Source organism: Lissotriton vulgaris, chromosome 4_1 (genome assembly GCF_964263255.1).
Source record: "Lissotriton vulgaris chromosome 4_1, aLisVul1.2, whole genome shotgun sequence".
Classification (NCBI taxonomy): domain Eukaryota; kingdom Metazoa; phylum Chordata; class Amphibia; order Caudata; family Salamandridae; genus Lissotriton; species Lissotriton vulgaris.
The window spans coordinates 156,236,474-156,260,125 of NC_141691.1; the positions used below are offsets into that span (position 1 = coordinate 156,236,474).

The 23,652-nt window shown below is 49.8% G+C and overlaps 1 protein-coding gene across 1 annotated transcript in view; it reads right to left on the minus strand.

The window, feature by feature from the left end:
- LOC147718512 (UDP-N-acetylglucosamine transferase subunit ALG13-like) overlaps positions 1-23,652 on the minus strand; it is a 466,422-nt gene that overhangs the window by 392,408 nt on the left and 50,362 nt on the right. The gene's annotated exons all lie outside the window — the stretch shown is intronic.

The following is a 23,652-nucleotide window of genomic DNA, read 5'->3' on the forward strand; positions in this document are numbered from 1 at the left end:
TATAAAGTTTATGCTTAATAAATCTTGATTTGCATACAAACATTAACACCACTGTAAATAGACCATTACAGACAAAAACATTTGAGAGGAAACTCTCCATACCAGAGCAGGGCTCTGAAGCAGTCTTCCTATAGTCAGTTAGGGCAAGATTTGACAAGTGAAAAGCTTTACTCAAAAGTATACCCAAGATCCATCAGCCTCATCGGACAACCCTCTATGTTGCAGCAAGACTAGTCTCAAGCGCGAGACACTTCATGTCACCTCAACACAGATCACTCATAGGCAGCTTTCCATATATTCAATATTGCCTCAATTAATCTCCAATGTTTTACACGCTGGTGCCCAAAAAACAGGACTAAAAGAACTACCACCTCAGGTGAAGACCCTCCCTACAAAGCTACCCCTCAATGCTTGTATAAAGCCAGGTCGGCTCCTACGTAATGGTGGAGGAGCATCGCCCACAGCCTGGCTAAGAGCCAGCAAAATAAAAAAATAAAACCATGATCTAGCATTGTTTTATTTTTCATTTGTCGGCTCGGAAACAGATTGTACAGGGAGGAGCGAGGGAGGAGGAGTGCTATGTGCACTCCTGTGCATATGTGTTTGGGTGGCCGTCTCAGGATGACCAAAACAGCTGGGCTAGAGGTACCCAGTCTTTTCTCCTAGGAGAGCAGAGCGGGGATTGGATGGGAGTCTGTCCTAGAGGCTGCCGGGAAGAGAAGTAAGCCGGACTCAACGCAGGAGGCGACGGTCTGCTTCAGGAAAGTTTTTTCATTTTATTTTTGTCTTCAATGTTATTGTGCGCCCCCTCCCACTCCCACCCGACCACCCATTGTTTATGGCAACCACCATTGGTAGGAAGAATTGTAGAACGGTTATTGCTCAAGAAATAAAAACGTCATCCTCTCATAAAATACCACCAAGTTCTTTGCAATCTATTTCTTCATTAATTCGAACCAACTCCTCTTTTAAGATTATCTAGAAAGGTTCTAATACCCAGGCTCCAACAATCTATGTGGTAGACCATTCACATAACCAAATAAGGCACTGTGGCAATGAAATTCCATTTTGTGTTCCTAACTTGTGAAATTCTCTTTGATGCTACGGTCAGCCGGTCCACTATCAACACACTTTCTTATGCAGTCACAAAGGACATTATTTTTCTGCTAAAGAATCTCTATATGGACACATCTGTAAACTGATTTTTTAATCTTGCAAAGCATACAGGCAACCATCTGCCCTAGAATGGGTTACGAAACAGGAACTAAATAAATAAGTCAAGTGTGGACGTGCATCAGGTAACTTCATGGATTCAGAGTTGCTGGAAGACTGGTTTGGACAAACCCTGGTGATGAAGCTGGCATAACAGAGGAAGACACTACATTTGGAACCACTCCGAACTGATGTGGAGGAATCGAGGGGGGAAGAGTTCCATCCTGGAAGTGGCTTCCCTAATGACACGGACCATTGCATTCTTCGAAACAGAGTGATGCGGAGAAAACACCTACCATGACATGTTACCTGCAAATACCCCAAAGGAAATCCTTGCTTGGATAGATATAGATTTCTTTACTAAACAGTCAAGGAATGCTGATGTGCAACCACTTGTGTACTTTTCCTGCCATTGATTTTGTATCAGTTTCACAGCTCTGTTTTATTCTGGAAGTAGTAATCCAAGTGTATGTGGGTGTCAGTTCTTACTGTCTTTCTATTGACTGCGGGGAGACTTCAGTTGAGTATGAAATAAAGCGAGAGGTAATGAGGAATCGGAGGTTCATGAACTTCCCAGTCAAATTACTCAAAGCATTGCGACTCTGAAAGACACCAGGATAGTGCTTGTTTAAAGAAATGCCCACGCCCTCTCCCTCAAGCTTAAGAAGAAGTGTGCCCAGGAATACTGAACAAGATCTAAGCACTGATGGAAACTAGACAAAGAGGAGCATAACGATGTCAATTTTGGACAAGATTTGCTTTATGACCACTCAAAAGAACATCTACTGAGGGCCACCCAATCTACTATGAAGTTTATGTGCCAATCTAAGGATGAGCTAATAATTTCAACAATTTGCAGACAGATCACTTTCAGAAGAGTTTTCCGCCCCAAGTCTGCCTTTGCATTACTTAGTCTAATAAGATGGCTCTGTATATGCTATATCACAAAGAGGTATAGTGTGCACAGAATCCAGTGAGTCCCCAAAGGTATGGCAGAGGTTAAAGTACATAATCAATGACTGATTCCAGGCCAGTCTTTGTAGAGTAATATTACTTTAGTTACTTTTATTTCTAGGAACCAAGTTGTGCTCAGTTAAAAGTAAGTACTTTTGTGCAATAGTGTCAATTAGTTTGAGGCAGAGGGGCATATTTCTGATCCCATTGGGTCTTATTCTCCAATTAAAGATAGAGAATAGGAGAGATAGAGAATAAGAGAGGAGTGCACCTCAACTCCTGGCCTCCCTAGGGGTGTGCCAGGCTAAGGTGGACTCTCCTACTCTACTTACTAACCTCATTGCTGCTTCTGACGGCCAACGGCTGTCACGTGCACTACCTTTGTAGTGCTGCGCATGTCTGTTGGCCGTCGCGGCACCGCCCGGTCAATAGAACCTTCCGCACTGGCGCGGAATGTTATAAGCAGTTAAGGGGCTAATGTTCCCGTATGTCCTCCCCGCAAAAGGTAAGGCTGGGACAGGAGGGCTGCCATCTCCAATAGCTGAAACCGCCCAAATAAGCATAATACAAGCTGAGAGCCTTTGAGGCTCACCGTCAAGTGTTGCTGTTCCAGCACGGGAGAGGTGTGAATCACCTCCACCCAGAGCAGGCTTGGTTTCTGACCTCCGAGAGCACAAAGGCTCTCGTCCCATGAGGTTAAAATCCTGTCTGGTGGGGGCTGGCAGGGACCAGTCAGTCAATACACAAAAATCTGGTAGTTTTTCACGGGGAATCTCTAAGATGCCTCGGAGTGCATTTTATAACAAATCCAACACTGGCATCAGTGTGGGTTTATTAAGCTGCAAAGTTGTATACCAAACTCCTTAGTCTTCAGTAAAGCCATTATGGAGTCGTGGAGTTCGTGCTGACAAACTCCCAGCCATGTACTCAAAATGGCTTCACTGCACTTACTAGGTCTAAATAGCACAGACAATGTAGGGTCATATTGCTCGTGCAGCTATGTCCTCGCCTGTGGTATAGTGCACCCTGCCTTAGCGCAGTGAGGCCTGATAGAGCGGAGACTTACCTATGCCACAGACAGTGATGTGTAGGCATGGCATCCAGGAAGGTGTGCTATGTCGACTCTTAGTTTAGTTACAACACAACACATAGCCTGCAATGGCAGTGTGTATGTGTTTGGTGTGGGGTCCTTTAGGGTGGCACAATACACGCTGCAGCCCTAAGGGATCCTCTCAGGACACAAAGCCCTTGGTATCGCTGGTACCTTTTACAAGGGACTTCTATGTGGTCCTGAGGTGTACCAATTGTGGAAAGAATGGTAAAGTTTAGGGAAAGAATACAGGTGCCGGGCCTGGTTAGCAGGGTCCCAGCACACACAGTCAAAGTGAATCAGATATCTGGCAAAAAATGGGGGAATTGCTGCAAAAGAAACCCACTTTCCCACACTTAGGATGCAAGATATGAAACCAAACTACAAGCCAAAGAACACAAATGCATTTATTGCCTGGACTTTTCTGTCAGCCTATTAGTTTAGGGTGTAGATTGATATGCAATGAGCACTTAGGTGCATTTCTCCTCAGACTGGAATCTATATAGTTTTAATGTTTTATTTAATTACAAATACAACTATATATAAAGCATGATTGATTACGAAACAGGCTACATTGCCAGCAAGTACAAACTAGAATCTAAGACACAGAAACTAAGTTGAATACTAATTGCACCAGACCAGAAAACGTATAGGGTGCAAACGAATACCCAGAGGCATCTTGGCGATGCTAACAAACTGATTGCCGGAAGGCTTTACTTATGAGGCAAAGATGGAGATTTATAGTGAATTTCGAAAAGAGTGCAGGTGGGGGCTTAGCTTTAACTCGAGGGGGAGCGAGATCCATTGCTTGGCAGTGCCAAACGTGAAACTTCTACCACTCCAAGAAGCTTTCATAAACATAGGGACTGCGATATCTGGCTGAAAAGGAGTGAAGCATCCTGGAAGGAACGTATCGGATATGATTTTTTTCACAAGAAAGTCGGAGCTAGATTCATGTGAAGCCTTATAGGCAATGCACAGCGCCTTGAATTTTACCCTTGTTTTTACAGGCAGCCAATGTGAGGCCGATTGGAACTTTTGGGATCCCCAATAGAAGCCATGCTGCAGCATTCTGCAGGGCATGTAGTTTGTGGCAGTGTCTTTGCTGTATGTTCAGGAACAAGGCAATTCAATAGTCCAATCTGAATAGGGCCAGGGATGCCACTATCATTTTCTGAAGAGCGGCTGGAATAAAAGGACAGATTTTTCTAATTATCATCAAAATGAAGAATACTGAGGAGTATACTGCATTGACCTGGTCTCCATGTGACAATTTCTTGTCAACAAGGACCTCAATATTCCAGACCTTTGTCCATGGAGTGGGAAGCAGGTCTAACTCGAGCCCACCAGCTGCTGTTCGGATGATGGTGTCATTACCCAGAGGTAGTACCTCCGCTTTACCAGAGGTAAACTTTAGACAATTGGTTCTCACCCAGTTATCGACGTGCCTCATACAGGTGCTTAATTTGCGGTGTCCTTGGAGTTGCAGGCTAATGAGATCACAATTTGTGTTGCATATGCATAATAGATTACAGAAAACAGACGGCCTTAACGAGTGTAGCAAGTAGGGGGACATACAAGTTGAAAACGATAGGTGCCTCAGGGCTCTTCATTGAGCTCTAACAAGGCAAGTCAAAAGGATCAGATGCAAATTCACCCACTGCAACAAATTAGCCCTTAGATTTGCTAAGGCAGTGATAACTGATGACTTGGCACTGTGTCCATCTCTAAACACTCATTGTGTTTGGCCTAGTAACTGGCTGGATTCTAAGAAAGATGCCAACTCCGAGGTAAACGCCTGGTCTATGACCTTAGCCAGAATGGGAGTTAAGAGATTGGTCTAAAAACTCCATGGGTCTTAAGGAAACAGACTTGTTTTTTGAGAACAGTAAAGGATGGACGCTCATTTTCATCAAAATAACAAGTTAATCATCTCATTAAAAATTCCAGTGATTATACAATAAAATTAATAATCGGTATTTCCCAATGAAATATGAATCGTAAAATGGAACAACTGAGGGGGGTGGGGGGGGTCGGAGCTTCCCTGGCACAAAGATGACCGCTGATGGAGTGACCTCCGTAAGCCACCTGCACTATCCTGAAGGAATCTTAGTGTTTCCATAATCGATTTGTCCGACGTTCACCTGCACTTGAAGCACAACTGGACGCTTTCTGCTGGGGTCTCTATTGCCGCGGTCCGTGCTGTCATTGAATCGTGTTTCCTGGAGGCCCAGTGGGAGGGCACAGCTTGGCCTGTAGCGGTAGCGAACCCATGGTGCTCCCTGCCGTACCAGCACGTCCCGGAGCCCGCACCTGGTTATCGCTGAGACGCGGTCGGTTTGATTGGCTGGGCCGTCCGGCCCTGACAAGGGAAGTGCCACGTAACCCAGTGCGGGCCAAAGAATTCGCAAGAGGGTATACCGGGAGGCGCAGCTTGAGGCAAACTGTGCGCGAGGCCTGGCACTCCATTGCCAATTCACCGCGGGGAGCGGTGCGTGTAGATTCCGTAAGTACACCTCCACCCTGAGATGGGGCGGAGAAAAGAGGCGACTAGATGAGTGGGCCCCAATGACTGAAGCGGGCAGCATTGCGCTACCTGACATGGTAAGAGGGAAAACACAAGGAGATGATGACCGGAGCGCTGAAACTTGTCAGACACTCACCCCCAGTCACAGATCTGGGTTAAAGCCATCATTGTTCTTTAGCTCACTTCACCACCCCAGTTCAGACACAGCTATACGCAAATCAGTCTTGACCCTGTGCCTCATGGTAACAGTCCAGCCCGAACTGCCAAAGGAGGACCTGGCTTGGCAATTCTGGCTTGACTATTCCCACAAGGAACAGGGTCAAGACTGATTTGCATATGGGGTGGTGAGGTGAGCAAAAGTATGATCGATTTAACCCAGATCCTTTTGACTGGGGGTGAATGTTTGCATTGTCCAGCATTCCGCTCATCAATTGTTTCTTTTGCATATGTCGCCCTAAGTAAGAAGTATGCCCAGACATAGGACCCCTGCTCACTACACCACTGGATTCAAGCTAGCTTTGCTGATGAAGAGTGATGCCCTGAAACCGGTCCCAGGATGCTCGTTTCCGGTCCAGGGAGGACCTGGCTTGGCAGTTCGGGCGGGACTGTTCCCACAAGGAACAGGGTCAAGACTGATTTGCATATGGCCGGGCCCAAACTGGGGTGGTGGGGTGGGCAAATGAATGATGGATTTAAAGCATTGTCCAGCAATCCTTCCATCGATTGTTTCTTTTTCATATGGCATGGAAAGAGAACACTAGTAAGAGCTGCCTATTACTGGCGATTGGGGGCGAGGTAGCTCCTACGAAGTAGATAGAGGAGCAGAGCTACTTCCTTAGCACTTTGTGCCAGGGACATAAGTGGCGCTTTTGTCTCCCTACAGTCCTGTGAGGCGTGCAGAACATGCCCGACCAGTGAGAGGGTGACTCTCCTTGGACTTCTGCTCCTTTGCTCTGCGGTCCCCTCAAGCGTGCATTAGGTAATCACTGCTATCTGAGGCAAGGGGCGTTGAAAGTGGTGCACTGCCCTGTTCCCCTATGACTATAGGAGGGCTTCTCGTCATGGTCTGAATAAGCTGGTGGTCATCACTGAGGTGGTCAGGTCAGAGGAGCCATGGGTGAGGTGGACAAATCCCAGTCTAAGCTGCAGTTTGAGCAGCGTAAATCGAGGCACAAGGAGAAGGGTGCAGACAAGGAAGGCTCCAACCAGAATAGCGCTACTGAGGAGCCTGAGGGGGATATCCATCAGATACGGACGGCCAAGCAGAAGAGCTTGTCCACCATAGCCTATCACATGGACTGTATGTCAGAGAGCATTGACAAACATGTAGAGCGCCTAGACATTGTGGAGGGACGGAGGTCCGGCGTTGAGGACGCCCAGATGGAGACAGATAACACAGAAAAACAGATGGGGAAGCTTCTCACGGCCTTGCTGGACCAGTAGGAGGACTTGGAGGCCAAGTCAAGGTGTTGCAATTTTCGTTTTAAGGGCCTCCCTGAAACAACAGCTATGCGCAACATGCAGAGGTTTGTTGAGCAGCTTCTCTTGACTCTCCTGGGCCAAGACATTCTCTGCTAGGTTTGTGGTTGAGCGCACCAATCGCTCCCTGGGCCCTAGGCTCCGCCTGGCACTCTGCCACGCCCCATGATCGCTAAACTGCTCAACTACAGAGACAGGTACGAAGCACTAAAACATGTGAGGTAACTATGCGACCTGCACTTTGAGGGATTGTCGCTCTCACTTTTCCCTGATTTTCACCATGAAAGTGCAGGAGGACAGGCGGCAGTTTGCATCTTTGAAGTGAAGGCTGCAGGAGCATGGCTTTGAGTATGCTATGCTGTATCTGGCCAGACTTTGGGTCATGAAGAATGGGAAATCAAGAATATACACGGACCACAAGTCTCTACAGAAGGACCTCAAGGAATGCACTAAGTTAGATGCCAGGAATTGAACAGCTGAAGAGCAGCCCGACGCACCTTTAGCGACCTGGAAGAGTAGACGGATAGGACTGTGAGTTGGTCTGCTTATGTTTGCCCATGCAGGTATGTTATATTTTGCCAGCTGTTGTGCCTGATGGATGGCTGTAGTTGCCCGGAGGCCACTGGGACGTACCAACAAGTACTACTCGATGGGGCTATCAATAGTGTTGGGACATTGCTTGCCACATCAGTTGCTGCAAACCCTCCTTGGCCTTGCTGAGGGACCTACATGATGGTATGTGATTAACTAATTCTGCTCCTTTGGAGCCTAGCTAACTGATCTCGATTGGAAGTACACAATTTGCTTGCACAAAAAGATAATCGCTGGTAACATCCGCCCGTGTGTTACCCACGATATGGCTATATGCCAGGAAGCATAGTCTTTGCCAAGTTGGGGGTTGCATGGCATGGGAGGAGGGGCGGGGGATAATGTTGATATTTTTGTTCATGAACTGAGCGCACAGCGTATATTGGACATACAAAATCATGTGATCGCTTCGGAGGGATTTGGAAGCACAAGACTAAAGCATACTACGCAGACTTGACAGGGGTACTTTGCTATGGCAGTGGTTCCTGAGTCCAGTTACTAACTTGGAATATTAGGGGCCTCAACAAATTTAGAAAACTGTGCAAGGTAGCTGCATACCTAATGAGGAACGAGATAGATATCACTATTACAAGAGATCCATTTACATAGACAGCAATATGTTCACGCGTAGACGATTGCATGGCCTCCTCAACACACACCAGGGGGGTAATCACTTGGGTCAACCCGAGATCAGGGATTGCGCAAGAGGCACTTGAGGCAGACCCAGTTGGTAGGTATTATAAGAAAGTGGCTCTGTATATACTGGACCAAAGTAAGGTACAGTGTCCACAGAGTCCACAGTCCCCAGAGGTATGGCAGAGGCTAAAGTTAGATATAACTTTACTCTCTAAAGTGGTAGCTTGGTCGCGCAGTAAGGCAGTATCAGAGGACTGTGTAAAGCATTTGTACACACTCAGTCAGCTAATGGTCTCACACATTCAAGAACTGAACTCTAGGCCAATTGGTTTGTAGATAAAAACGAATAGTTTACCGGTCGGTGTGGTTTCGCAACTTGATGAGGTTTCTGGATTCACTATGCTGTGCATTATTCCGCGGTCTTGTGGTTGGGTCCGGATTCGTAGTCTTTTCTTTCTTTTTTTTTGTAGCCCAGGTGGGCTTCGAAGCTCCTACTCCTGAGCGCCATCTTCGGATTCTTTTTTCTTGTGTTCGTTTTCTTATCGAAATTATGGCAATGTTCAACTAAAGGTTTTCACCGTTTTAACCTTTAAGGCTTCTTTTCCAAGTATTGTCTTTGTTTCAACCACCTTATCTCTCCAGCCTCTTCTTTCTGGCGGAGGTGGGTGGGTTCGCTAGTGAATCCAGAAAGATCAAGCTGCAAAACTACACCGACAGGTAAGAAACTATTCATTTTGCAGCGTGAATCTTTCTGGATTCACTATGCGGTGCATAGACTTTGTAGCGGTTTCTCATGTTTGTGGCGGCCTGGTGGAAGATGAGCGTTGGTTATTGAATATGTGTTGAAGCACCCTTTGTCCGACTTGTGCTTCCTTGTTCATCTGTATATCCACACAGTAGTGCTTCGTGAACGTGTGCACTGAAGCCCATGTTGCCGCCAGGCATATGTCCTGAATTGGTGTGTTAGCTAGGAAAGCTATTGTAGCTCCTTTTTTCCTGGTAGAGTGGGCACGTGTCCCCTCTGTTAGTTCCTGCCCTGCCTGCTTGTGGCAGAACTGTATTGTTTGGGCGATCCATCGCGCAATTGCTCCTTTAGTTACTGGTTTCCCCATGAAACTGTTAGCGAAGGACACAAAGAACTGCTTTGTTTTGCTGTGTTCCTTCATTCTCTCAATGTAGTGTATGACTGCCCTTCTGGCGTCCACAGTGTGCAGTGCCCTTTCAGCTCTTGTTGCCGGTTTTTGGAAGAAACTTGTTATCTGTATAGTTTGATTCAAGTGGAATTTTTACACCACCTTTGGCATGAAGTGTGGGTCCGTTCTCATCACTACCCTATCGCTGTGTATCTGTATGTAGGGTTCCTTTAGTGTTAGTGCCTGCAGTACGCTCACTCCGCGCAGTGACACGATTGCTACCAGGAAAGCTGTTTTCATGGCCAGCATTTCTAGGGAGGCCTTGTGAATTGGTTCGAAAGGTTCTTTCATGAGTTCCGTTAGGACTAGGTTAGGTTCCATGCAGGTGATGGCACCCTCTTTGGCGGTGCAATCCTCTTTGCTCCCTCCAGGAATCTCTTAACGATCTGTGATGTGAAGAAACTGTGATGTGAAGAAACTCTTGCATGTTTCTCCTCGCGTGCAAGCGTCTATCGCTGCAAGGTGAACCCTCAGTGAGGATGAGCTCAGTTTTCGTCGAGCAGGTGCGTGATGTACTTGAGCACTGTGGAGTTCTTTTTCATCTTATTGTGTAGCTTTTCCCTCCTGCACCACAGTGTAAATCTCTTCCATTTCGCTACGTAGCACTTCCATATGCTGGGTCTTCGTGCCTCCCGAAGTACCCCTAGGGTGCTTTCTGGCAGTTTCAAATGTGCAAACTCTATGTCCTCAGGAGCCACACTACGAGGCTCAGGCTCTCTGGCTCCGGGTGCAGCACTTCTCTGTTTTGCATGGAGAGTAGGTATTTTCTTCTCCTGAATCTGTGGGGTGCACTCTGAGTCATCTCCATGATCTGCGAGTACCAAGTCTGCCTGGCCCACTGTGGTGCGACCAGTATCAGGGTCATGTTGCTCACTCTGCACTTGCGGAGTACCTTGTGTATCAGCGGTATTGGGGGAAAAGAGTAAGCAAATGTCCTGGACCAGTCCTATCCATAGGGCATTCCCCAGGGTGCCCTCCCCGGGCTGTCTGGATGCGAAGTTTTGGCTTTTTGCATTCTGGCGTGTTGCAAATAGGTCTACCGACGGTGTCCATCACCTGTCGAAGAGCCTTCTCGTCTCTTGTGCATTGAGTCGATGTCTGTCTGCTGAGCCAGTCTGCTTCTACATTGTCCTTTCCTGGTAGATGTATGGCTAGCAGGTCTTTCTTGAGTGGGATGTCCCATCTCTATATCTCCTGCGCTAGTTTCGAAAGCGGGGCTGATTGTGTCCCCCCACCCCCTGCTGGTTGATGTAAAACATAGCTGTTGTGTTGTCTGTCTGGAACAACACTCTCTGGTTGTACAGTTTTGTTTGGAAGGCCTTTATGGCTAGGAAAACTGTCTTCAACTCCAGGTAATTGATGTGTCTGACCGCATCTGCTGGTGTCCACAGGACTCTCACTTTGAGTTTCTCCATGTGAGAATGGTCACTGTTGGCGTTGGTTGCGTCAGAGGCTTCCCCCGTGTTATGTTCCCCATGTTCCACCATGCCATCTCTTTCAGCACTGCGTGCGTTACAACCACTAGATCCTCCCAACGACTTGTAGCTTGTGACCATTGCTCCTGTAGCCATTCCTGTAAAGGTCTCATGTGGAGCCTTACGTTTGGCACTAGGTTTATGCATGATGACATCATGCCCATGATTTTGCTCGATGTCCTCGCTGTCCGAGCTTGCCCCTTCTGGTAGAGCTGAGTCTCCCTCAAGAGCGCTATCGTTCTCTTCTCGCTGGGGAACACCTTGCTCTTTAAGGTGTCGATCTGTGCTCCCAGGAAGATTTTTATTTGTTCTGGTTCCAGGGAGAATTTTCCCCAGTGGATGGAGAATCCTAGGTTCATCAGTGTGCTGGTCATTCTCTGCGCGTGCTGCTTGCAAGTTTTGTATGAGCTTGCTTCGATCAGCCAGTCGTCCAGGTAAGGGTACACATGTATCCCTTCCCTTCGTAGGTGTGCTGCGACTGTTGCGAGGCACTTTGTGAAAACCCTTGGTGCCGTATGAGCCCGAACGCTAGGGTTGTGAACTGGTAGGAGTCTTCTCCGATAACTAATCTGAGGAGGTGTTTGTGGCTCCTGTTCATTGGGATGTGCAGGTAGGCATCCTTTAAGTCTATGGTGACCATGAAGTCCCCGCCTTGCAATTGAGGAAGTACCTCTTGTAGGGAGGTCATCTTGAACCTTTGCGTTCTTACAAACTGGTTTAAGAATCTTAGGTCCAGGATGGGTCTCATAGTTTCGTCCACCTTTGGTACCAGGAAGTATGTGGAGTATACGGCCTTGTTCCTTTCCCTGTAAGGTACTGGCTCTATGGCTTGTTTTTGCAGGAGCTCCTTTGCTTCCTCCCGAAGGAGCTCTAGGTCCTTCCTTGCTAGTGGCCTTCTTTTTGGTTTCCTGTCCATTGGCTTTCCTTCCAACTCTATGCAGTACCCGTATTGTATGATGTGGAGTACCCATTTGTCTGAGGTTATACTCTTCCACTCCCTGAAGAAATGTTTCAGTCTTCCTCCGACTGGTCTTACATGTACGGAGGTGTCTAGTTCGCGTAACTCCTGTCCCGATGTGTTTCTGCTCCACCCTGGGAGTTTTCGCTCGGGTGGGCACATGGAGTTTTATTAAGTCACTTAGAGGCGGACTGCTGTCCCCCTCTCTTATTTTGCCCATGTCCATGGCCTCTTGGTTGGTACTGCCAGGACTGTTTTTGCTGCCCCTGCTGTTTCTGGGTGTCTGCTTGCTGGAACGCCTGGTGTGATGTTCCTGGCTGGTTCCCTCCCCTCAGGTCTTCGTGACGGGGTGCCCCTTTCAGTACCACTGAACTGCAATGCCCCCATGGATCTTGCAGTCTCGTTATCCTTCTTCAGTTGGCTGAGTTTCTCGTCAACTGGGGCCCCGAACAGCGTTTCTCTGTTGAACGGTGTGTTGAGGATGCTGTGCTGCACTTCTGGCTTGAAGCCCGAAATTCTGAGCCAGGCTCGTCTTCTCTCCGTGATGCCCATCATCATGAGCCTGCTGGAGGTGTCTGCTCCATCCAGGGCAATCTTGAGGCAAGAATTGGCTACATTCTTCCCCTCTTCGACAAGGTTTTCAGCTCTATGCTTGAATTCCTGTGGCATATTCTTTACCAACCCGCCCAGCTCTTCCAGTATCTGGTATTGGTGCCTGTTGAGCAGAGCATTGGAATTCGCCATGCGCCACTGCATTGCGGCATTCCGTTCAATTCTCCTCTCCACTAGGTCCATCCTCTTGCTTTCTTTGTCTGGAGGTGGTCCAGAAGTGGTAGGCACATTGGCCTTCTTTCATGCTGTGGCTGCGATGATTGAGTCTTCAGAGACCGATCCCTGAATGTAGGGTGGGTCCTTGGAGGAATGTTTATACTTTTTCTTCGACCTGGGAGTGACTGCTTTGCATAGAGCTGGTTCTTGGAAAGCCTCTGTTCCCTGTGCCACTGTCAAGCATGGGCAGGAACTGGCTCCTTGTTTGTGTAGGGAGCAGTGTCTCGAGAAGGAAGTCTGCTTTCTGCTTTTCTTCATCAAGTTTTACTTTGAAAACTGCAGCTGCATTCCTGATGACTGTGTTGTAGACCCAGATGTCATCTGGCGGCGAGGGCCTCGAGGGATACGTGTTGATGGCTTCCTCTGGGCTCTCTGTGTCAACGTCCTGCCAATCTATATCCTGAGTCTCTGAGGATGCAGACCCGAGGAGTGTCCTGCGGTCGTCGTCTCCTTCCTCCTCGTAGTAGGAGGCCTCCTCCTCTTCTTGGTCGTCTAAGGTCTCGACGCCCATCGACTGTCCTTCGACGTCGTAGTCGTCCTCCTCCGTTTCCTCGACCACCTGTAGCCTAGGTTTCGTTGGGATCGTGTATTTTTTCATCCTGGCGTCGAAATCTTTTTTCCGCTGCAGGATGTTTTCCATCTCGGCCTCTAGGCGTCTTTTCTTTTTCTCCATTTCGGCCGCGTGGTCTGCGTCAAATGGATCGGCTGCTCTTTTCGGCGCAGAGCCGACTTTCGTTGTCGAAGGTTTCGGTGCCGAGCTGGCTCACGGGTCCTTCGGCGGCGCTGAAGCGCCCTTCGGGTCCTTTTCCCTCGGCGTCGAACGCTCCTTCTCGGGGGCGATTTTCAACGTCTTTTGCTGTTCTCCAGCTCTCGGCGCCTGGGAGTACTTCTCCTCGGCTCTTTCGAGGTTTTGCCCTCAATTTTTCGAGACTCTGGGTCTGTTGGTGCCCTAGGGGCCGTAGAGTCTCCTACCTTCTTTGGATCTTCGTAATATCGGTCTCTACAACCATGTAGCTGTAGTGTTCGGCGGCGTTGTCCTCCTCGTTCGATGATAGCACCAGGTCTCAAAGGGACGGTGGCTGTCCCTTGCCCTGCATGCTGGCGTTGGCTATCCTTTGTCTCTTTCTCACTCAAAGAGTCTTCGGCGTGAAGGCAGAGCAGGCGTTGCAGTCCTCACTCTCGTGGTCGACCGGTAGGCAAAGGTTGCAGACGTGCTGGTGCTTCTGCGCGAATTTGTGGTGGCAGTTACGGCAAAATTTGAAAGGAGTGTTGTCCATCTCATGCTTTCAGGGGGCCCCCTGAGCTTGCATTCTCCGATGGACGTCGAAGTTTTTCAAGTTCTTCTTCCCCTTCGTCGTCCTCTTCAATGATGTAGTCTCCTGTAGTCTTCTCAATCTCTTTTCTTGCAAAAGTGCGTATTTTTCTTTTTTCTCCAAAAATGTCTGGAGCCGGGGGGGCGTGGCTAGCAGCCGATCATGGCGGCAGCATAAGGGACGAGCTCCGCGGCTGAAGCGGCCTCTTCGTCGATCCGACACAAAATCCGTTACAACTTCAAGCCCCCAAGGCAGGCACCGGATCCCAGGACCGGGCGGAGTGAGCAGCGACAAGCAGCGAGAAAATCCGACGTCAGTAGCCAAAGATACGTCGAAGCCTCCGACCGGCCTGCCAACACCTCCAGAGCCGGGACCTTCCTTGGCTTTTCACCCCGCCGGAAGTGCATCCTGACCGGAGAACTTGGACCGGAGGTGCCCGCGCGGCGGTGGCCTCAACAATTCGACCAAACCTCAGGAGGTCGGAGACGGCGGCTCAGGCAAATCAAGGAAGCAGTGCCCAAGGGGGGGACCGCTGGAATCCTGACAGCATCGGAGGTCGTCTCCTAAAGTGCCGGGAGCCTGGGCATCGACAACGGAGTGAGTACCCGCCATCTTGTGACCTGATCGTCGCTACGCACTTGGCGACCTACGGAGCACCTCCCGCCCCGAAGAAGCTCGCCCGACCTGTTCGCTGCTGTATCGGACTGGTCTGGGGGCCTGCACTGATCCCTACATCCTGGCGCGTAGGGGCACGAGGAGCACAACCTTCGGCGGCATGGCGGGGAAGGGCCCTAAGGGCGGCGTCACACAGACTCGTATAGATCGCTTCACCTCTGACAAGCCCACCGGATCCCCGGCAGGGAAGGAACAGACCGGTAAAACAGCCGACTCCCCTGGGGGAAAAAAGGCCACGCTGGACGACGTCATGGTAGCATTGGCACAACTGCAAACAACTGTTGGCGGAATCTCCACGGACGTCACCCTACTTAGAGCAGACCTCCACAAAATGTCGGAGAAGGTCAAGAGTATGGAGGTGATCACAAAATCACTGGTGGAAGACGTCGCGGAACTCCAGCGAGAAATGGGGAAGATGGCGCAGGACAATAGAATGCTCAGGGAGAAGCTGGATGAGCAGGAGGGGCGTTCCAGGCGCAACAATATCCGCATTATAGGGGTACCGGAATCGGAAGGCGTGAAGGCGATGGATCTCTTTGTAGAGAACCTGATCACCAACGAACTAAAGCCAAAGGGACTGTCCAACTTCTTTTCGGTGGAGAGGGCCCATCGAGTCCCGGGTGGCCAACCAAAGCCAGGGGCTAACCCGCGACCCATAGTGGCACGTCTGTTTAACTTCCGTGACCGGGACACAATCCTACAGGCAGCCAGGTCCTCCCCTCCCCTCAAGATCCAGAACGCCACCATTGCCATCTTCCCCGACTACACCGCGGAAGTCGCCCGTCGGCGACGCACGTTTTTCGACGTGAAAAAGGAACTGAGGTCCAGGGAATTGCCGTATTCCATGTTATTCCCCGCAAGACTACGGGTGGTAGCGGAGAACAAAACCTGGTTCTTCGACTGCCCCGAAAACGTGCAAGAATGGCTCGAGGGATGGAGACCGGGTCAGAACCACAGACGGACGAATCGCTCCAGAAAGGACCGGGCCGACGGCCATCACAGAGACTCGCAGGCCTCCGGCGGGAGGCCGGACAACAGTGACTCTTTGGGAGCTGAGGGCGGCGTGGACGAGACTGAGGAACAATGAAAGCTTGGGGACAATTCATTCATACTTCAGTATTGAGACTATTAAGCTGTGAAGCGCTTCCCGCCATTGGACACTGGGTGAAGGGCCTCCGGGGGTGTGAATGAGAGACTGCCGGCTGCGGAGAGTCCCTCACCCCAACGCGCAAGTACACTGGTTTGGGGATGGGATATGCACTCTGCTAAGTTGGGGGGGCGGGCAGTTTTGAGTCCGTGTAGCAGGGGGGCAGGGAGGGGGGAAGAGTTGAAAAAGTTTTTTCTATGGGACTTTTTGGTCCTACAAGTTTATGTTCTATGCACACTTAAGTATCTAGGCATGTTCTATGTAACCAAGAAATACTGGCACACTCGGGGCGCAGGGAGGTCGGATTGGGAGTCTAGCAATGGCTGCAACAGATAGCCCAACCACGAAGAACTCACTGATTGTCATGTCCTGGAACGTGAGGGGCCTGGGGGATAAGATCAAGCGAGGGCTAGTGCTACAGGGGATAAGGAGACGGGGCCCGGCTCTCATTCTCCTGCAGGAGACACACTTGTCGGGAGCGGCCACGAAGGCCCTGGATAGGAGAGGCTATCATATGGTAGTACATGCGGAGTTCACCTCGGGGTCCCGTGGTACCGGCATCCTGCAGAAAAAATCTTCCAAGTTCATCGTCAAGTCTACAGCAACGGATGACCATGGCAGATTCGCGGCAGTGCATGGCCAGTGGGAGGGGAAGCTCTTTAATATAGTTTCTGTCTATATCCCACCAGCACTACACTCTGAGGCCTTGCCGGATCTGGGCAAATTCCTGCTAACACTCCCTGATGGGGAACTACTACTAGGTGGGGATTTCAACATGGCACTCACAAACTCAGAAGACCGCTTTCCCCCACGTGCGCACGCAGGTGGGCCCAACAGGCTCCAGACATTCTTGACTGCACAGGGGTTGGTGGATGTCTGGCGCGCTCTGCACCCTACTCAGCAACAATACACATACTACTCGGCCACACACAATAGCCTGTCCAGGATAGACTACATCTTCACTTTGATTAATGGTCACCTTACGATAGCCGAAGCCGAGATACTACCACGGGGGGTCTCCGATCACTCGCCACTCACATTGACACTCACCACTTCGACCATGGCGCGGCGCAGATTATTCCCGATTTTCCCGGGCTACCTCAAAGTGCCCCGGATTAACAGGGATCTTAAGAAGGTAACCCAACAGTACTTCGAAGAAAACCAATCCTCGGTGGCCTCCCCCTCCATACTGTGGGAGGCGTATAAAACAGTGTTCCGGGGTCAGGCCATAGCAGTGATAGCGAATCACAAAAAGGCGCACAGGCGGGAGGCCCTCGAGATAGAACTAGGCCTAGAGCGGGCCAACACGGCCCATATGGCGAACCCCTCTGACGACACGCTTCACGAACTCCAGATCCACCAGCACCGCCTCACAGATCACATGCGCAGGGTCACGATGTCGGACATTGCGGCTACACAGCACAGGGTATACGATATTGGAGACAAGGCCAGTAAATTGCTGGCATGGTTAGACAAAAGACAGGGGGGGGGGAAGAACATCTTGCAGATTATGGACCCACAGGGCAACAACCACACCCGCCCCGATGAGATAGTAACCGTCCTCGCCGATTATTTCGCCTCAGTCTACACCCCAGAGATAGTGGTAGAGGAGGGGGAGGTGCAGACTGCCCTTGACCATGTTCCCTTGCCAGAGCTGACACCTGAGATGTCCGAGGACATAGACGCACCTCTCACGGTGGAGGAGATCCAGATGGCCATAGGCGCCCTTCATCCAGGCAAAGCGATGGGCCCCAGCGGGATACCCATTGAGTGGTTGAAAGTCATGGCCGAATCCTTAAGCACACCCCTACTCAATATGTACGAGGAATCTAGAACACAGGGAACGCTGCCGCTCGATCAGCGGATGGCTACTATTGTGGCGATACCGAAGCCAGGTAAGCCCCCCAACGAATGCACCTCATATAGGCCGATCTCCCTTTTGAACCCGGAGGCCAAAATTATTGCCAAAGTGTTGGCGAACAGGATCTTGCCAACTCTGTCACACCTGATCCACCCGGACCAGTCCGGATTCATGCCACACCGCAGCACTGCTTTAAATCTCCGCAGGGTGCATGGCGTGTTGGCGCGAGTTCCACTACTGCAAGAACCGGCTGCCATCCTCTCCTTGGACGCCAAGATGGCGTTTGATATGGTGGAATGGAGCTACCTCTTTGCAGTACTCACGCGTATGGGTTTTGGCCCGGTGTTCCTTTCCTGGATACGAATGCTGTACAAGGACCCGGTGGCGCAGGTGACGGCCAACGGCCATATTTCAAACACCTTCCCCCTAGGCAGAGGCACTCGACAGGGCTGCCCGCTTTCACCCCTGCTCTTCGCCTTAGTTTTAGAACCACTGGCGGTTACGATTCGTACCACCCAACTCCTGAAAGGGATACAATGGACCCCGTTATGGGAGGACAGAGTGTCCCTCTACGCAGACGACATGCTGATCTATCTCACAGACCTGGAAGAGAGTCTCCCTAACCTCCTGGCCCTATGTACGGCTCATGGGCGAATCTCGGGTTACACCATCAACTGGGCTAAGTCCACCATTTTTGAACTGCGAGGCCCACTCCCGCCTCTCCCGGATTCCTGCCCACTGGAACTGGCCCACACGTCATTTAAATACCTGGGGATTCATATCACCCGTAACGAGGCAGATTTCTCACGCCTCAACCTACTACCCCCCTTAGCTCGTCTCCGAGGAGACGTGCGACATTGGAAGGATCTCCCCCTAACACTCCTTGGCCGTGCAGCACTATTTAAAATGATGGCTCTGCCGCGCTTCCTATATGTGCTGGAGAACGCCCCGTATCTGGTGCCGGATGGCTACCTCCAGAAAATAACGGCGCAAATCTCGGGCCTGTTATGGGGCAACCAGCCAGCCCGCATTTCCCACACTAAACTGAACAGGGGGTGGTACGACGGGGGCATCGCCCTCCCGAATGTACAGTTGTACTACTGGGCGGCCCAACTCAAAATCCTTAACCAATGGATACATGCCCCGCAGGAAGACCCAGCGTACAAGGCCGACAGGGCACAACTGGGTGCCAACACCTTATTGGCCCCACTGTATCACCGTGGAGTGGTGGCAAAACTCACGGGGCCTACGAAACACACAGTCCGCATATGGTACAAGGCGCAGGCAAAGTTGAAGTGGGATGGAGTCATAACGAAACTTACACCCCTGTGGGACACAAAGGCGTTGGGCCATTTGCGGCGCTCTAAGGGCTTCGCACAGTGGGACAGCATCGGCATCTCCACGGTGGGGGACATGTGGACGAGGGAAGGAGTGATCTCTTTTGCCACTTTGCAGGACCAATATGAGTTGGGGAACACAGAGCTCTACAGATACATCCAGGTCCGACACGCACTACAGGCAGCGATCTCACCAGACGCACCCCTGCCCGAATCCTCCCCTCTGGAGGATCGGCTACTTACTGACTTCATGCAAAAAGGGGCGACATCGCTGACGTACCGCAAGCTGATTAACAATATCCCTGATCCACTGGGGAAACTGAAGGACAAATGGATGGCGGAAGTGGGGAACCTGGATGACAATGACTGGAACGCAGCCATGGCATCCCCCCGTGAAGCAGGCATATCATCTAAATTCCGCCTAGTGCAGCTAAAATTTCTTCACAGAATCTACTACACCCGTACATTACTTCACAAACTGCACAGGGCGGATCATCCATATTGCCTTAGGGGCTGCGGGGCAGAAGGGACCTTCATACACACGGTGTGGGAATGTCCATTGTTAGTCGGCTACTGGCAACGGGTAATACGCACGATGGCCCAAGCTCTTCATACCACCCTCACCCTAGACGCACGGCTCTGTCTGCTAAACATCTGGGAGCCGACAGACCTCACCTTTCATGCAAGAGCCTGGGTCACAGTGGGGATGGTAACAGCGAAACGGGACATAGCACAGAAGTGGGGGTCGGCTGATCTCCCCACGCTACCCCAATGGCTCCGCAACATGGACATGCTCATGTTGACTGAAAGGGCGGTGTACAAATTGAGGGGTAACCCACGTAAATGGAACGGGGTGTGGCAATCCTGGAACGCATACAGGGGGGATATCTGCGAACCATTGGAGGAAGATGATGACGGAGGGTCAGAGAGTGACGAGGAGCGTTGATTGGGTTGTAACTAGGTGAACAGGGCGAGCGCAACAGAGGTGGGTGGGTGCAGCCGTGGGAGGTGGCATGGGAGGGAGTGGGAACTAGGGGGCTATGTAACAATACACTGCTCTCTTTACAGATGGACTGTGCCACGAGTGCCGAAAGCTACTACTTCCAGTACGTGCCGGACTAAAGTGTGCTGTTTTTACTGTTTTATGTTTATTGCAAGGTGCGAACGGCAAGATTCAGACGGATAGTAGCCAACAAAACACAAAATTGCAAACTGTATTCTTTCGACACGAGTATATTCCTATTCATCACATCGTCAACGAAACTCGCAATGCCATATACTACTGTGGATGTTATAAGTTTTGCCTTTGTGAATACTGTATCACCTCATTCACCTAGTAACTTATGTATGGAAATGCGATGGATGACAATGTACCTACTATCTTTGTTTTGCACCAAAAATAAAAATTTAAAAAAAAAAAAAATGTCTGGAGCCATTTCGGGAACGATCCAGACCCAACCGCGGAAGAAAGAATCTGAAGATGGCGCCCAGGAGTGGGACGTCGCCGGAAATACACCAAAAGGTGGGACGTCGACGCCCACCTGGGCTACAAAAAAAGAAAAAGAAAGAAAAGACTACGAATCCGGACCCAACCACAAGACCGCGGAATAATGCACAGCATAGTGAATCCAGAAAGATTCACGCTGCAAAATATATAGTTACTTTATTTTAGAACCACAGAAGGTAGCATATATACTTTCTCAGAATGAGATGTTGCAATTGAAGGATGTACCATGTTACAACGCATACCATTACAACTACCTACTGTTACAACGCGACCATTACAACGCATACCATTACAACGCATAGCGCTTTGAGGTGCTGGATAGTGGTAAGTATAATTTACTATTCTAACTCCAGTCCCCGTGGACCCTAGGGAAGGTGTTGGATAGTAAATTATACTTATTCCCTATCCTAGAGCGCCCCCCAGCGCAATGCGTTGTAATGGTATGCGTTGTAAAAGTTGCGTTGTAACAGTAGGTAGTTGTAAAAGTTGCGTTGTAACAGGTGTATACCCAAAATAACATTGTGCTCAATGGGAGTTAAGTAAATGCAATAAAAATCACTTTACGTATGTTTTTCTAACTCAGGGCTGGATACTGGATTCAGCCCTGATGCATTTCCTGTAAACAGTTGAAAGAAATAGTTTGTTATACAGGCGATTTTTAAGGAATATTTGTAAGTTTGGAAAATTGACACCTAGAAGAAATTCTGAGTGAACCCCAGCCAATGTTACCCTATGGAGAAAATCAAGGTATTGGTCTGTAAGTACTCAGCTGGCAGAATTAAGGTTCTGGGCATGTGCCTCAGGGGTCTCCTCAGGGCTTGTTGCTGTTTGCGCAGAACCACTGCTCATGGGAGTCCCAGTCTTTAGATGAGCAAGGCAGGCAGGTACACCAGGGTTTGAGGTTGCTGTCCGCAGGAGACGTCGGGGTTTAGCAGGAGCACGTTCTAGGATCAACAGGCCGGTAGAGCTGGAGCCAAGTCAGTTGGTGTCGTCCTTTTGTTGGAAGCTGCATGGCAGGTCTTCTTTCTTTTTTTCAAATCGGGATCTGAGGGAGAAAGGTTCAGGGTGGCCCTAAATACTAAATTTAAGGGCGTTACAGGTAGGGCAAGGGCAGGGACCAATGGGTCCCTGTCCTTAGGTGAGTACTTCCCCTATCCTGCCACTCTCTAGTGGGAGGGGGGCAGGGGCCTAGCTCTGATTGGGTAGGGCTCCCGATCCTCAAGATGGCGGTAGCCCGGAGTTGTGCTTCACCTCTCCTCCCCCACCTGAGGGGTGGGGATGGCATAGGCTGGCAAACCACCTTTCCTCACTTCGGGTTTCCTGCCCGTCTTCCCGCCAAAATGAGGGTCAGAACTGGTGGGGGCCAGTTGCGGAGTACAGCAAATGGCCTGGAGAAGCTTACAAAAGCGGCATGCCTTTGAAGCTTCCCTTGCCCATCCTAGGGGAGGAGGCTTGGCACCTTGTCCCTGGATGTGCATTGTTTCAGGCCCCCAAGAGCGGCAGGCTCTCGACCCAGGGGTCCAGAAACATGTCTGGTGGTGGAAGCCTCAGTAGCCACAAAGTCAGGACACTGGGAGTTGGTTAGGTTTCAGGGGGCATCTCTAAAGATGCTCTGTCGTGCATTTGGAATTAAATCCCATACTGGCATTAGTGCGGGTTTAATGTGCTGATAAGTTTGATACCAAACTTCAGTCTTCAGTATAGCCATTATGATGCTGTGGAGGTCGTAATGACAACCTCTCAGCACCATATTGGTTCTGTCCAGCGGTTTTCCACTGTCTGGGAGATGTTTAAAGTTTTTATTGGGTGGCCATGTCTAAGCATTCAGGGATCCTCCAATCAATCAGAAGGCGATTGACTGTTTTAGAGGAACAATTGGCTGTCTTGGAGCAGGCAGTTCTTGCGGGTGGCAATGCCAGTGCACTGAAAACTTGAGGGAAGCTCTGGAGGAGTACCATGAGGTTGCGTATAGCGGAAGTATGCAAGCGCTGGGAAATATGGGGAAGGAGAGCAGCTCAGCGCAGTGCTGGCTGCTCTGTTGCATGTCAAGAGGAAGATGGGTAGCGTGACGGAGTTGAGAGCTGCAGGAGGAGAGCTATTGGGCGAACCTACTGAGATAGCAAATAGATTTAGCAAATATTATTCAGAGTTGTATCGCACTAGGACTGAGTCGGATGTGGTAGTAATTCTAGAGTATCTAGAGCATATTCAAATGCCATGGCTGTCTAACGAACATAGGGAACACCTTATGAAGCCGTTGGACTCCAGTAAGGTGCTAGCTGCACTTAATGCAATGAGAGACTGGAGTGCTCCCGGACTAGATGGCCTTACTGTGGCATTTTATAAATAGTTCAAGGAGCTACTTATCCTGCATCTGATCACTCTTTTTGAAGAGATGGTTGAGGATGGGATGATGCCCTCTCAATGAGGGTAACTCTTCCAGTGACATTATTGAAACCAGGTAAACCCCTGAATGCAGGTTTGTCTTTTACGAATCTATTGCATCTGAATGTTGATACTAAGCTCTTTGCAAAAATATTGGCTAATCGGCAGTCAGGATTTGTGCTGTAGCACAACTTATCATACAATCTGAGAACTGTGTTCAGTGCGATACAACATGTGAAGTCTGAGATTAAAGCAGCTGCGGTCTTTTTGGACGCAGAAAAGGCCTTCGATTCTCTAGAGTGGACCTTCATGAATGTTGTGCTGTGATGCATGGGGGTAGGAGAAGTTTTTCTTTAATTGGTGGCAGTGCTGTATAACTCCCCCGTTGCTAGTATACGAGTTGTTGACAGTCATGGCCCCTATCAAAACAAGCATAGCATTTGCAATGCAATAGATCTCGCATTTGCGAGAGTTTAAGCTTTTGTCA